General features: G+C 33.2%; 1 non-coding gene across 1 annotated transcript; it reads right to left on the bottom strand.

Moving 5' to 3' along the window:
* Positions 1–2234: 2234 nt before the first annotated feature.
* Positions 2235–2394, bottom strand: LOC143411889 (U1 spliceosomal RNA). Its single transcript, XR_013092903.2, has one exon. It is a non-coding gene; the product is annotated as a U1 spliceosomal RNA (small nuclear RNA).
* Between the last annotated feature and the right edge of the window lie 10933 nt (positions 2395–13327).

Here is a 13327-nt window from a genome sequence, read left to right as displayed (position 1 = left end):
CTCAGCCGAAGTTTCCTCCGGTTCTCAGCAACACTGTAAATTCTTTCACCTTTGTTTTCATCAGCACTGGGATGAAGGCAGGAACTCTGGATGGCTAAAGAAAATCCTGTAGCATTTCACTAAGAAAACAACCTTCTGAACAATTTAGTACATTATTTCAAGGTTTTTTACATTTGAAATAAGCCTTAATAGTGCTCATTACTCATTAGCTTCCAGGTGTGGGAGAACCATTGTAGTTACTGACATTGGAAATGATCAAACTTCAGGGACGCCAGTAGCATCTTCGGGCAGCCCCAGATGGCTCTGGGGAGAGTCCCAGACTCAAACTGCTACTGGGCACAGGGAGCAAAAGCCTGCGAGACTGTGCCTCCAGGTCAGGTCTAGATTTGGGCTCCCAGTGGCGATCCGCTCCTCCAGGCAGGGGGGCAGGGAAGAGCCTGCAAATGCCACTTGGAAAATTCTTGCTGCACCATGATCGGCTTGGGCAGGTGGCAGCCGCCTTGTCGATTCACGCACCCTCCGGTATCGAAAAGTATTCAGTAATAGCCTTTTGCTGCAACTTTTTTCCTGATAATCCTTTTCCTTCTGAACTTTCTTTTTCTTTCTGACTAGAGTTTCTGGGCTTTTATCAACACATGCCCTAACTATTCTTGGTTCCACTGGGGTGCCTTTTTCTCTTATCAATTTACTTCTCACCCCTTCCATATTTTCATCACAAAGACAATACAACATTTCAAGACAAAACAAGACACAAACATACTGTATCAATCTTCTCCATTTTCTCGAAATGGCCATTTTTCCTCTCGCCCTATCTGCCTAGGGACGAGCAGATTGCTCCTGTCCTATCTATGGACAGGCAGCTTTTTTCGTCACTTACCCCCGAGTGTCCCGGGGCTCCCCGTAAGGGGCCACCATCTGCCAGGGGGGCGACGAATAACTTGTGTATCTTGATGCAGCAGGAGTGAGAGCCGTTTACTGTAGGATAACAGAGGTATTTATACATTTTGCACAGCTTATCTTAATTAGCATAAACTAGATACAGCAGTCAACCAATCAGGAATCTCCACACTTAATGGCTCGCTTTTGTTACTTTACAAACCACTCCCTCTGGCATTTTGCCTGGCGCCATCCAGACTTGTTTACAGACTCTAACAATGAACAACTTGTGTACATTGATACAGCAGGAGTGGGAGCCCTTTATTGTAGGACCAGAGGGGTATATATACATTCCACACAGCTTATCTTAATTAACATAAACTAGATACAGCAGTCAACCAATAAGGAATCTCCACACTTAATGGCTCCCTGGCTTTACTTCACAAACCACTCCCTCTGGCAAAATGCCAGGCACCATCCTGACTTGCTTACAGACCCTAACACTTGTTCTCTAAGTTTACCTTATCACTTGAAGGATATTTACACTATTATTATCTCCTCTTGATGATAAATATTATATTGATGCTACTGCCATGTAAAAGATCTGCAGTTTGAAATTTGATTACAATATTTATTGTATTTTAATTGTTTAATTTCATGAATATATTTTTATAAAGATTAATTGTTTTTTATTATATTGCTCAAGACACAGGGATTAAATTTGTCTTTTATCTAATATTTACTGAGAGCTTCCTATGGAGAGTCAACCACTTTTCTTTGTAAAAGAGCACTAGTACAAGTAAGAAATAATATATATTCTCACCAAGCACATAGGCTAGAAGGGATAATATTTTATAAAACAAGTTATAAATCTATATAATCTAAGATCTGCAGTTTTAAATTTAAATTTGGAAAATCTAAAAGATTATTTCTTAAAATGTTTATCATTCTAATATTATTTTGGTTTTACCTTCTGTAATCTACTAAATTAATTTTGAATTTTTTATTGTATCATCAGTATCTTATCTTTCATATTTGTTTTCTTGTTTCACATAGCTTACTTTGTATTCTTCACTTTTCTTTCTTTTATCTGCAAATTACTCACTTTTTATGAAGGAGATGAGATAAAGGCAAATGTTTGTTTTTCAAAGATGTGCCAGATTATAGGTGGATAGAATCATAACTGTTCCTTCAAAAGTAAAAAAAAAAAAAAGAAAAAAAAGAAAAATCTTCAGGGTTTTAAGAATGAATGGTATTATCTTTAAATTCCTAGTATACAGTAATGTCTCTGGGAAAACATCTGTTTAGAAAGGTTTTTGATGCTCTTTACTTTCTTTCTTTTTTTTTTTTTTTAAATAGGGAAGATAGCACATGCAGTCCCCACTACCCCCAAATTATGCAGATGAGTTTCTCATATTTGAAAAATGCAGGGCTGGGCACTTCTGGGGTGCAATGGATAAGTCTTGTCTTCAGAAAGCCATCTTTGTGATCATGGTATCTTTCCTGCCAGGTAAGTATAGGGAATTATTTAATTGAATGGCAATGCATTAGAATGCACAGATGGTACATGGTGTGACATTGAAAATATTTGAATTCTAACATTAACTATCTAGAGTGATGTTGTCTGATAAGTAGCCACTAGTTTATATGATATATGGCTTCTTAAATTTAAATATAAATTAATTAAAATGAGCTTCTAATTTATCTTCTTAGTCACATGGGTCATTTAAACTGCTCATAAGGTACTTATAACTACTGTTTACCTGGCAGGACTCCTCAGATACAGAAATTTTTCATCATTTTAGAAGTTTCTACACAACAATATCTATCATATATGTTATCAAGACTAGGTTGACATAGATAAAATCTACAGTCCTCACAAGGTATTAATACGTCTTAAATTATACCTAAACTACATAAGAATGATCTAATAAATGTTCACAATATCTGAATCTTAAAATTTCCTATTAATAAGCATGAATTGGACTTATAGTATTAGCTAAATCACAGCATGAACTCAACAATCAGTGATTTAGCTCAAAGCTGGCAACATGTGGAGAAATGACCATGGCTTAGAATGAGGAGACAGTTTTGTCACATATCAGTTTGGTGGTGTTATATAAATGCTAAAATATAATCTGAATTGTTGCACAGTGCTAGCCCAAAGAAGAATGGAATCAGTTCACTCCTGGTAGAGTTGGGATAATATGCAAGGCTTTCTATCCTTCAATCAGAGGATTGGAAAAATGTTTGATAATTCTATTATGAGATGAGGGAAGAAGGAAAAATGGTAATTCAATGAAAAGAATCATGACAAAGACTAAGGGTTCTATGAAAAATTACAAGTTTAGGAAACTGGAAATACTTAAATATGGCTTTGCAAAATCTGTGTGCTAGGCACAAAGACAGTTGAGGCTGGAGAACTAGACAAAGACAAATTTATGAAAGCTTTGGGTTGCTTTATGACCCATATTAGTTACTAAGAAATAATTACTAAAAGTACCACAAGTATTTTTGCATTGTCAAATATGTAATTATGTCTACATGTTTTTATAATATCACTCTGTCTTTGATGTCACTCTATTATTTTCAGTACTGTGTTGAAAAATCACATTAGTTTTATTCTCTGTTATACACTGAAAATGAAAAAGAGACTTTACAGTAAAATATGCAAAAACAAAATACTGTTTAATAATGAATCTTAAAGACCTCTAAGCATTAAAGTGGCTTCTGGAAGTTAAGTGTCCCATACTATGTTTGGAAATCATCTTACATTATTAAATATGTCCTTCATCTTTTTTAAGTGTTATTTTAACCTCATTCTTTGCCATATCATTTTAAACAATGCCATATATTTAATTTTAAAACCACTGCCACTGTGAAAGAGATAGGTTTCCTTCCAGAATATTTTCATGTATTAATCTTGTCTTCAAAGGAAATACTTCATTTGGATTTCATTCATTTGTACCACTGGAAGTTATCCAAGATATTAAGAACCAATTTAATAAATTGGTTTTCGTAAAATTCATGCAAGCTATTATTCTCATTTATTTGACATCTAAAAGTGTCGTTCTTTGTTAATTATTAGGAGATTAATTACAGACATGATCAGCATTAGCAGCATGAAATTGAGGTATTTAGCATTTTAAATAATAAGAAACAAAAGAATAACCCATATTTATATATGTTGATTTTTATAAAATTTTGCAATGATTGGATATCTTAATCAGAATAACTCTACTTGCTTCCTACAATCCTATTGATAAACTAACATTTTAAAAGTTAAAGAAAGTAAAATATTCCCTTTCTAACAAAGTAATTCAGAAATATGAATAGATATTTTATGTACAGTTATACCTTAAAGCTCATTTAGAATTAGATATTAATTTAAATTTTCTAATCATGCTACATTTAGTTTATACATAAATAAGGAATATTAAAGATTTTTTTGTTCTATGTTGCACATTTTAGAGTGTGTACAATGATGGTTATAAAAGTACATCTTCTAAATGTTCCTTTTTAAAAATGTTCACTCTTAAGGAAAAATGTTAATTTTTAGCTGTTCACAATAGGACTGTCCCTGGTGGTATAAAGTAATTTAAAGGAAAACAAAGAACTTTGTGATTTGAATTTATAAATCTCCATCCCATAAGCACCTTGTGAGGAAGCAGACAGTCAACTTTATGTGTTCCACCCTGTCCAAGTCCTTTTCTTAGCCTAGTGAGATGTATGGACTTCCCTGAAAACTCTTTTTATATTTCCCCTGTCTCAAGTGATCACAACCTCAAACTTCTTAATGTATATTCTAACAATTTTCTTATGATGAAAATGATGAACATTTATTAAGCATTTCTTATATGTCACAACTTTTTAACTTACTAACTCATTTTATCTATGCAATGGCCCTAAAAAATGGCTCCTTTCATTTTTGTGTTAATGAAATGGAAGAACCAAAAGAAAGTAATTAAATTTTCTATAGTTATGACCAGTAAATAAGATGCAGAGGCTGGACCTGAATGTAGGCCATGCAGTTCTAGCCAATACCATCTCTCTCCCTCAATAAGCCAGAAACAATAGAATGAGGTAATTTGCTGGCATTCCATAACCTAGTGCATTGTGCTTAAGCCAAATAAGACAGTTGCCATAGTTTATCTCTTAAACAGAAGCACATCTTTTTTGAGTCACAAAGTGCAGGAAAATAAAGCAGTGTTTATTTACTTTTCTGAAGCAAGGATGCCCTTATATTTTGGACATCCTTTAAGATAGATGCTAGAGGATTTGTTGGTTAAAATAATAGCAAATGGAGGTGCTGAGCAGGTCTTTGCCTACAATCTTCATTACCATTTTTGTAAATCATTTCATACAGCAACAAACTCCATATCCATGAAAGTCTCCTAATATCCCAAAGGCACACCTCCACACTCCTAACTATATAGCTGTTTCTAACCCCCTTTTATAGAAAAGTCCACTAACAGCCTCTATATGTATGAGAAAAGATGTATAGTTATTGGCTTATCCTTAAAAGAATTAAGAATGTTTCCACTGTACTAGGTAACACCTAGTCGTTGGTCTGAGTGAGAGTAAGAGAGAAGTTCAACTCATCTCACTACATGATGTGGTTACTTAAAGAGTAATTGCAAAGATTCAGGCACATAAATTATGTCCATCTGTCAAACCTTTTTAGTTTTATCATTAGGTCTTCAAATTCAGGCGACACATTAAAGGGTAGAAATAATTGGTTTATCTCTATTTTTTTGTATTTTGAAAATTAATGTTATGGGAAATATTTCAAAATATAAAAAATACAAACAATAATAAAACTTCACTCAGTTTTAAGTTATCATTTTATGGCTGATATTGTTTTAGTATATATATTTACCCTTCCTCCTAGACTATTTTAAAATCAATTCAAAGCAATATATCATGTCTGGTATAAGTATTTAATTAGTGTCTCTAAATGATAAGAGTTTTGTTAAAGCACAAACACAATACCATTATCACACCAAAATCAATCATCCCCTTATCTTGTTGAATATGCAGTCAATATTTGCATTTATCCAATTGTCTTAAAAAGAGTCTCTTTTAATTGTTTGATTGTTATCATTTGCTTGAATTCAGATCCATAGAAAATGCATGTATTAGAGAGTAAGTTTATTTGTATATTAGATCTCTTTGAATCTGTAAATCTACTTTTGTTCATTTTATTTTCCTCTATAGTTAGAAACTAAATTATCATGTTGATATTCCAGGATCTGAATTTCCCATATTTAACCTAACAATGCTTTTTCACACACTCTTATGTTTCTTTTAGTTCTAGAAAATAAGTTGAGAGTGAAATTAAGATTGTTAATCAAATTGTTTCAATTTGGTTTGTAGAGATGATACTGTATGTTTCCACCCCTCTTTATGTTATATCAAACATTGAAGATAATTACTTGGATCTATTACTAAACATTAGTAACATGTTTGTGTTTTCATTCTTTCATTTTCTCACAAGATCTAGAATATTTCCATGAAATAAACTTTTTTTTATTTGCTAACAATTAGATTAAAAGACCAAGATGTTGAATAAAAGGCATGATAAATGACTGATTCTTCCTCTTGTAGCATTTCTTCCATTCCCCCCAAATGGGGAAGACCAATTGGAACTGATATTTATTAAGAACTTTTGGATTTACAGGCATTAAATACATGATCATCTGCCATGATCATTATTCCTGTGATGATTAGATTGGGGATACATTTTCTTAGGCTGCACCTTGGTGTTCTTGAAACATGGTATAGAGCAGTCAAAGACTGTCTGAATAACTGCCTTGTTCTCTTTTTGGTGGTGATAGGGTTAACCCAGGGTTTTTCCATGTGCTTGGCAAGTATGCTACCTCTGAGCTACATACCCAATCCCCTTATTTTCTTTAAAATCAAGATATTTTATGTAAATCCCACCCTATTTACAGAATCAGTAATTTCTACAAGGTGGGCTGGCAACTTTTAGGCAAATTGTATCTTTAAGCTATGTGAGGAATGTTTAGTGCTCCAAATTTAGCCAGATTCTGAGAAATTTTGAGTGGTTAGAATAGAGCATATGTATCTTAAGGATATTTATATTTCTCATTTGAATTAAAGGTGACAGAGTTTTTACATAGCTTCACTTGTCTTTTGTATGTATCTGCCTCTTCATAATGAGAAACCTCTATTCTCAATGATGCCCACACAATTATTCATGTTTTATCTTCCAGGGCATTTACAGTTTCTGAAAATAAATAAAGCACTCACATGAACAATATTATTATAAAAAACAGTCTGCTAACAAATGTAGCTATTCAGGGTTTACATTTTGTACCACTAGCAAGCAAAGTCAAAATATTATTAAAAAATGTTTTATAGGCCCTTTTAGTATTTTCTGTCTCTGGTCATTCATTTTACTTTTTATTTTAGTGATTTAAAAATTAAATTTGCATAGCTATTATGCAATATAATTCATGTTACAAAGTCAAATGAAACAAAAACTGTGTTCTCAGAAGTCTATATTCTAATTTGGTTTTGTCCATTCTATTTGTATTCTATAATTTATGTCAATGAGTAGATTTTTTCACTTTTTTTCTTTAATTTTTCTTTGTCATTAAAATATAATCAGATATATTACTGCATTTATATGTCTGTGAGCTTGTATATATGAATTAGTATATATCTATAATATAGACACAAGTACATAAGAAATTTGTACACTATATATAAATTATATACATATATAAATATATATATTTAAATATACAAAGTCTACACATATATAAATATACACACACATTTATGTTATATATAAATTCTTACACATACAGATTTGTGAATGGCCAGAACCTCTAGAACTTATTCATTCTAGTAATTTTTCATTCACTAAATTAAACCTGATTCTCTCTAACCTAGTAAATTATGCTTCTCTCTAGAATCATAATTCATTTTTTACCCCAGTCTCAACATATAAAAATTGTGCATTTCTTTCTTGAATCTGTGAAAGCATACACAAATTCTGACCAAAGAAAACACCAAGTATCAAAGAACATATAAAATTCTTCTACCTAAAAGGCAGTAAGACCATTCTTTCCCCAATGTATGTTTTGCACAAACATACTGAATATATTCTGTTTAATAGTAGCATGATACAAGTTTCCTTGTTCTTCTTCTTACACTTAATATTAAACTTTGGATAATACCATATTTATGCACTATACTGTCTCTCTTTTGTTTTAAATTAAAAGTCATATACTGTTCTATCACATGATTTAGGATAATTAATTCAACCTGGTATTCTAATGATGCATGATGATACTATTTATAAAATCATGCTATGATAAATAGGGATAATAGTTCTTACGTAAAGTTTTTAAATTCAATCATTACAATTCCTCCATAGGGGATGTACTATGTTGTGATTCCCACAAACAACAGGATGCCTATTTTCCTTTGGCCTCATGAGAATCAGTAAACTTCTGATAAATTGATAATCTGCTCAATGAAATGAAAGTATCACAATATAATTTTAATTTGCATTTGTCTTACAAACTGATTTGTTATAACATGTGAGAGAGTAATTTAAGTTACATGTTATGGTTTGGATGTGAGATGTCTCCCAAAAGCTCATGTGTGAGACAATACAAGAAAGTTCAGAGGAAAAATGATAGGGTTGTGACAGTCTTAAGCCAATCAGGGAATTAATTCCTGCTGGGATTAACTGAGTGGTAACTAGAGGCAGGTGGGTTAAGGCTGGAGGAAATGGTTAATTGGGGGACTGGCTATGGGTATATATTTTGTAGCTGAAGAGTAGAGTGTCTCTCTCTACTTTCTGATCACCATGTGAGTTGCTTCCCTCTGACATACTCTTCCACCATGATGTTCAACCTCACTGTGAGCCTTGAGGAATGGACCTGGCTATCTATGGACTGAGAACTCTAAAACCATAAGCCTCCAAATAAACTTTTCCTCCTCTACAATTGCGCTGGTCAGCTCTTTTAGTCACAGCTGTGAAAAAGCTGATTAAAACACTATATCTCTTTGTCTATGGATTCCCTCTTCTCTAGTATTGAGTTGTTGACCACTTTGTCTTTCATTCCAGAGCTCTTTATTTATCACAAGTCAATGATTGAATTTTACTTCTAAGATTTTTCAGACATGGCTCATTTTGTTATTTTAAAATATTATTTACACAAAATTTTATTCTAAAATGCATCTCAAAAATAATATAAAATTAAAATTTATCTTTAGTATTTCACTATCATACCCAGTAGGTATTTAACATTATTTATAGTTAAATGGTCTCTTTTGATTTTTCTTCAAATTGGGAAAAGGTTTTTGTGTTTTGAGTCTTGAATCTTTAAAGGAAAAAATAAATATTAAAATCTCCAAATTTTATAGCATCAAGAGTCTGGTAACAGAATCTTAACTTAGTATAGAGCAGGTTCTGTTCAGAATTCACCTTTAGGAAAGGGCTAATCAATTAAGGTATCAGTGGAAGTTCAGTGTTCACAGTGGTCAGTTAAGTCAGGTGTGGTAATTCTGCCCTTGGTCAGAACCTGTCTGGTCATGGCTTATAGCACTCTATAAGATTAATGTTATGACTGTCTGACTACAAACTCTTTTTCTTTCCACAATTCTATTAGCTAATTTTTTAATTATTACATTATTTTTCTCTGTTAAATTATAGTGAGTAATCTAACTAGGAACCTGATAGATAAAGAAATTGGCATTAGAAGAAGATAACTTTAAACAATTGACCCTCATGAAAAGAGATTCTGGTATTTGTTGTCTTTTTGAGTTTGAAGGATTTAATGAAAAGCTATCATTTAAGAAAGAGAATGTGGCAAACTTTGGTATGCAAATAGGCAAAAGAGCTTTTTGTTTAAAATAATGCATTTTTTTTTAACCTGTAAAACATAAGATTCTAGGTGACTAAAATCTGGAAAAACAGAGTTAAATATATGAAAAGTTTCATGATTCACTGCATATTGGCTACTTCCAACTAGGTCATATACATAAATAAAGATTTAAAATTCAAAGGCTGAAATTATTTCAAGATGTGGTCTGATAACAAGTAGTTTTTCTTGACTGCATAGATGTTCTAGATTCCAAAAGACTGAGTTTCCCAGAAATCAAAGGTTAAACTTTTGAATTGTCAAATTATATCATTTTAATTATTAGATTTGTGTTTTGGTCAAATTCAAGGCATTTTCCATGAAAAGATTGGCAACTTGAGAATTGAAATGACAGCATATGAGGAACTAGGATGAATCAGAGGATGGTCCAGGTCTCAACCCTGCCTAACCCTCCCACTCCGGAAGATGTATCATCTTATCCAATTTGATGAGATTATAGTAGACTTGCTTAAAGACACTGTCTACATTTTTTTTTTAAGGAACTCATATCTTCTCATCCCAGACCTTCAGACTTATAGCATCCCCACACTGTGGGCTCAGATGTCACTTATGTTCAGTCATAGTAAACTTTCACATGAAATAGCACATGCTTTACAAACTCTGGATAGTGTTTTAGAATAGTGTCTCATGGTGTTAGGCTATGGAAGCTAGAATGTAATTTTAAATCAAGTGAATGTAGCAATCTGGATAAACATGTTACAGTTTACATTTCAATGTGCTTGCTTTAGCAGCCAAGAAAGGTTCTTGTTTGATCATTTGGTAGTCTGAAACCAGTAATCTCAAAACTCTTCCTTCTGCCCTTTGCTGGCAACTGTTCCCTGTTACTGAAACTTACTCAAGAAAAAAAATATTTCTTTCTGACATAACTTTTTTCATGTTGCAGTGGGTTGCTGAAAGAAAATGATATGATTTAAGTGAAAAATGATTATTTGTGAAATGTAAATGTCACATCCAATCAGTGAACAAGATTAATGCACAAAACCTTGCAAACTGAAAGATGAGCAGCTGTTCACACATGTGAGAACACACAAATGTACCTAGCATGTGTGAGGCCCTCCATTCAATGCCCAAGGGGGAAAAAAAAAGGAGGGAAAAAAAGGAAAAGAAAAATCACTGTTCTACCAGATACTACATCAAAACTACTGTCTGATTAAAAAAAAATGTGATTCCATGATGTAATAAGTTCACTTATAAAATGGGAATGCTTTCCTTGCATGCACAAGGCCCTGGGTTTGAATTCCCAGCACCATATCCACAGAAACACAGAAAAAGAATTTGAATTGTTGGAATTCACCATGATTTTGGTAATTCATTATGTTAAGCCCTAGTCAGTGCTCTGAAATGTTTCAGAACACACCACTGTAGGGATATAAGGGACATAATTAATGAACCAAATATGTATTTAATACATGAACATTAGAGTTTTGAACTATTAAACAATATTCATATAAAGAGCCAATATCAAAGGAATCAGTTGCTTCCTTTGTGTTGTGTGGTTACAAGAAGGGGACACACATTATATTAAATAATGGAGAAATGATGCAGTGAAATTATGCAGTGTTTGCATGAATTTAATTTGAATTCACTGGGAACATACAAGAGCAAGGAATTTTATGATGAATGAGGGTTACATGTGGTACTTGATAAAGCCACCAGTGTATACAAAACAAAGATTATCTGTGAGTCTCTGCATGAAAACATGTTTTAAAGAGATCTTAGTATATTAACCAGGCTGAAATTATCACACGAATGAGGCAAAACCATACCCCCAAGCAGGAGCTTGTGGTAGATTTTATTTACCTTAATCACTGTGTCAAGATATGAAATTCCTATTCTCAAATATTAAAATTAAGAAATATCATTTTTTTTTGCTGCTATAGCTACAAAGAAATAGACACTTGGGTATAGTATTGATTGATTGTTAATCCCAAATATCACTCATAGTAGGCATGGTCTTCTAAAAATAATTTTACAGCTGTTGGTCTGTGTATCCTGTGGCACTTGTACCCTGAACGTTAATTAACCTGAAAAAGCCCCTCTGCTTTGATTAAGTATTTTAAGTACTTCCTAGTAGATAGAAGTCTTTCAATTGGTTCTATCTGTTTTGAGGGGCCTGAAGTTTCTGCATCTTAGCTTTGAGCACTCATTTTTACTCTCTGCTTCCAAACCAACTCTGGTAAATGGCAGAGAAGGTTCATATGATTTATACTGAACATGAATGAATGAACACCATGTTCTTTAGGATGTCACTTACTAGATTCTCCCCTTGGGGCAACAATTCTAATATTTGAATTGATCATGGATTTTTTTGTGTGTGTGTCTATTCTGAAAGTGGACAATATTACTCTACTTCTTTCTTTTCACTGGATTCCATATACCACACAGCCATCCTTACCATTTTTAGAAGCATTATTTGTGAACACAGTGACTCACTCCTAACTTTTGTTCATGAAAAAAAAAATATGGTGTAATGCATCCCTGGCAGTGTTTAAAAACAAAAAACTTGAGTGGTCAAGAGTGAGCATGTCTAATTTACAAAAGAAAGAAACTCACATTGGGAGTGATAATTTACAGTGAAAATTTCTAGCTTTCCCATTTTGTATTAAAGATAGAGGCAAACAACCTTGAACAGCATCCTATTACTATACTCATCAGTACACAGTATGAATTTATCAAAATGTTAAATTTGTCATGCCCATCATTATATGTCTTTACCATATGTCTTTCTGTGAAATCACTTCCAGAGAACATCTTCAGAACTCATTCCTTTTCAAATTATCCAAAGAACCTATTTGCTCTTCTTGATGCTATTCTAGATAACTATACTAATTGAGTAAAGCTCCATCCATTTTCACTTGCAAAATAAGGCTCTCAGCTGTTCTTCTTGGCTCTCAATAAAATAGGACTCTAATAGTATTAACAATTGTTAAAGTCCAATTATTCTTCCTGATGAGGAGTTTTATATTAGATGACCTCCTATCAACCAAGTATTATACTGAGGAATGTTAAACTTTTGTCCTAAGTGGCCCTGAAGTATCCAACCCAACCTTAGAACTCCATCTCCCATCAGCTCATATCAGCACCCTTGATATGGATGTTTCCTAGTTGTGCTCCAAAACTCTTAAGGGTTATTTCTTGGAATTTACAGTCCCTTGTTTCTCCCACAGGTGTCCTCTTCATAGTATAATCATCTATACCTCCATAAGATCACTATTTGTTATGTTTTAAATATTAAGTATCCCCAAAAGCTCATTTGTGTGACAATGCAAGAAGGTTTACAGATGAAGTGAAGGGTTATGAGAAATTTAACCCACTCAGTGAAGTAATACCCAGATAGGGATTAACAGGGTGGTAAATGAAGGCAGGTCGGGAGTGGCTGGAGGAGGTGGGTTACTGGAGGTTTGCCTTTGGGGTATAGATTTTGTCTTTGTTGAGCAGAATTCCCTCTCTCTGCTTCGTGGTAGCCAAAACCTTCCTGTTTTCCTCTGCCACACTCCCATGGTGGTGTTCCACCTAAATTTGAGCCC

Source organism: Callospermophilus lateralis, chromosome 12, assembly GCF_048772815.1.
Source record: "Callospermophilus lateralis isolate mCalLat2 chromosome 12, mCalLat2.hap1, whole genome shotgun sequence".
Taxonomy (NCBI): domain Eukaryota; kingdom Metazoa; phylum Chordata; class Mammalia; order Rodentia; family Sciuridae; genus Callospermophilus; species Callospermophilus lateralis.
This window is presented reverse-complemented; position numbering and strand designations above follow the sequence as displayed.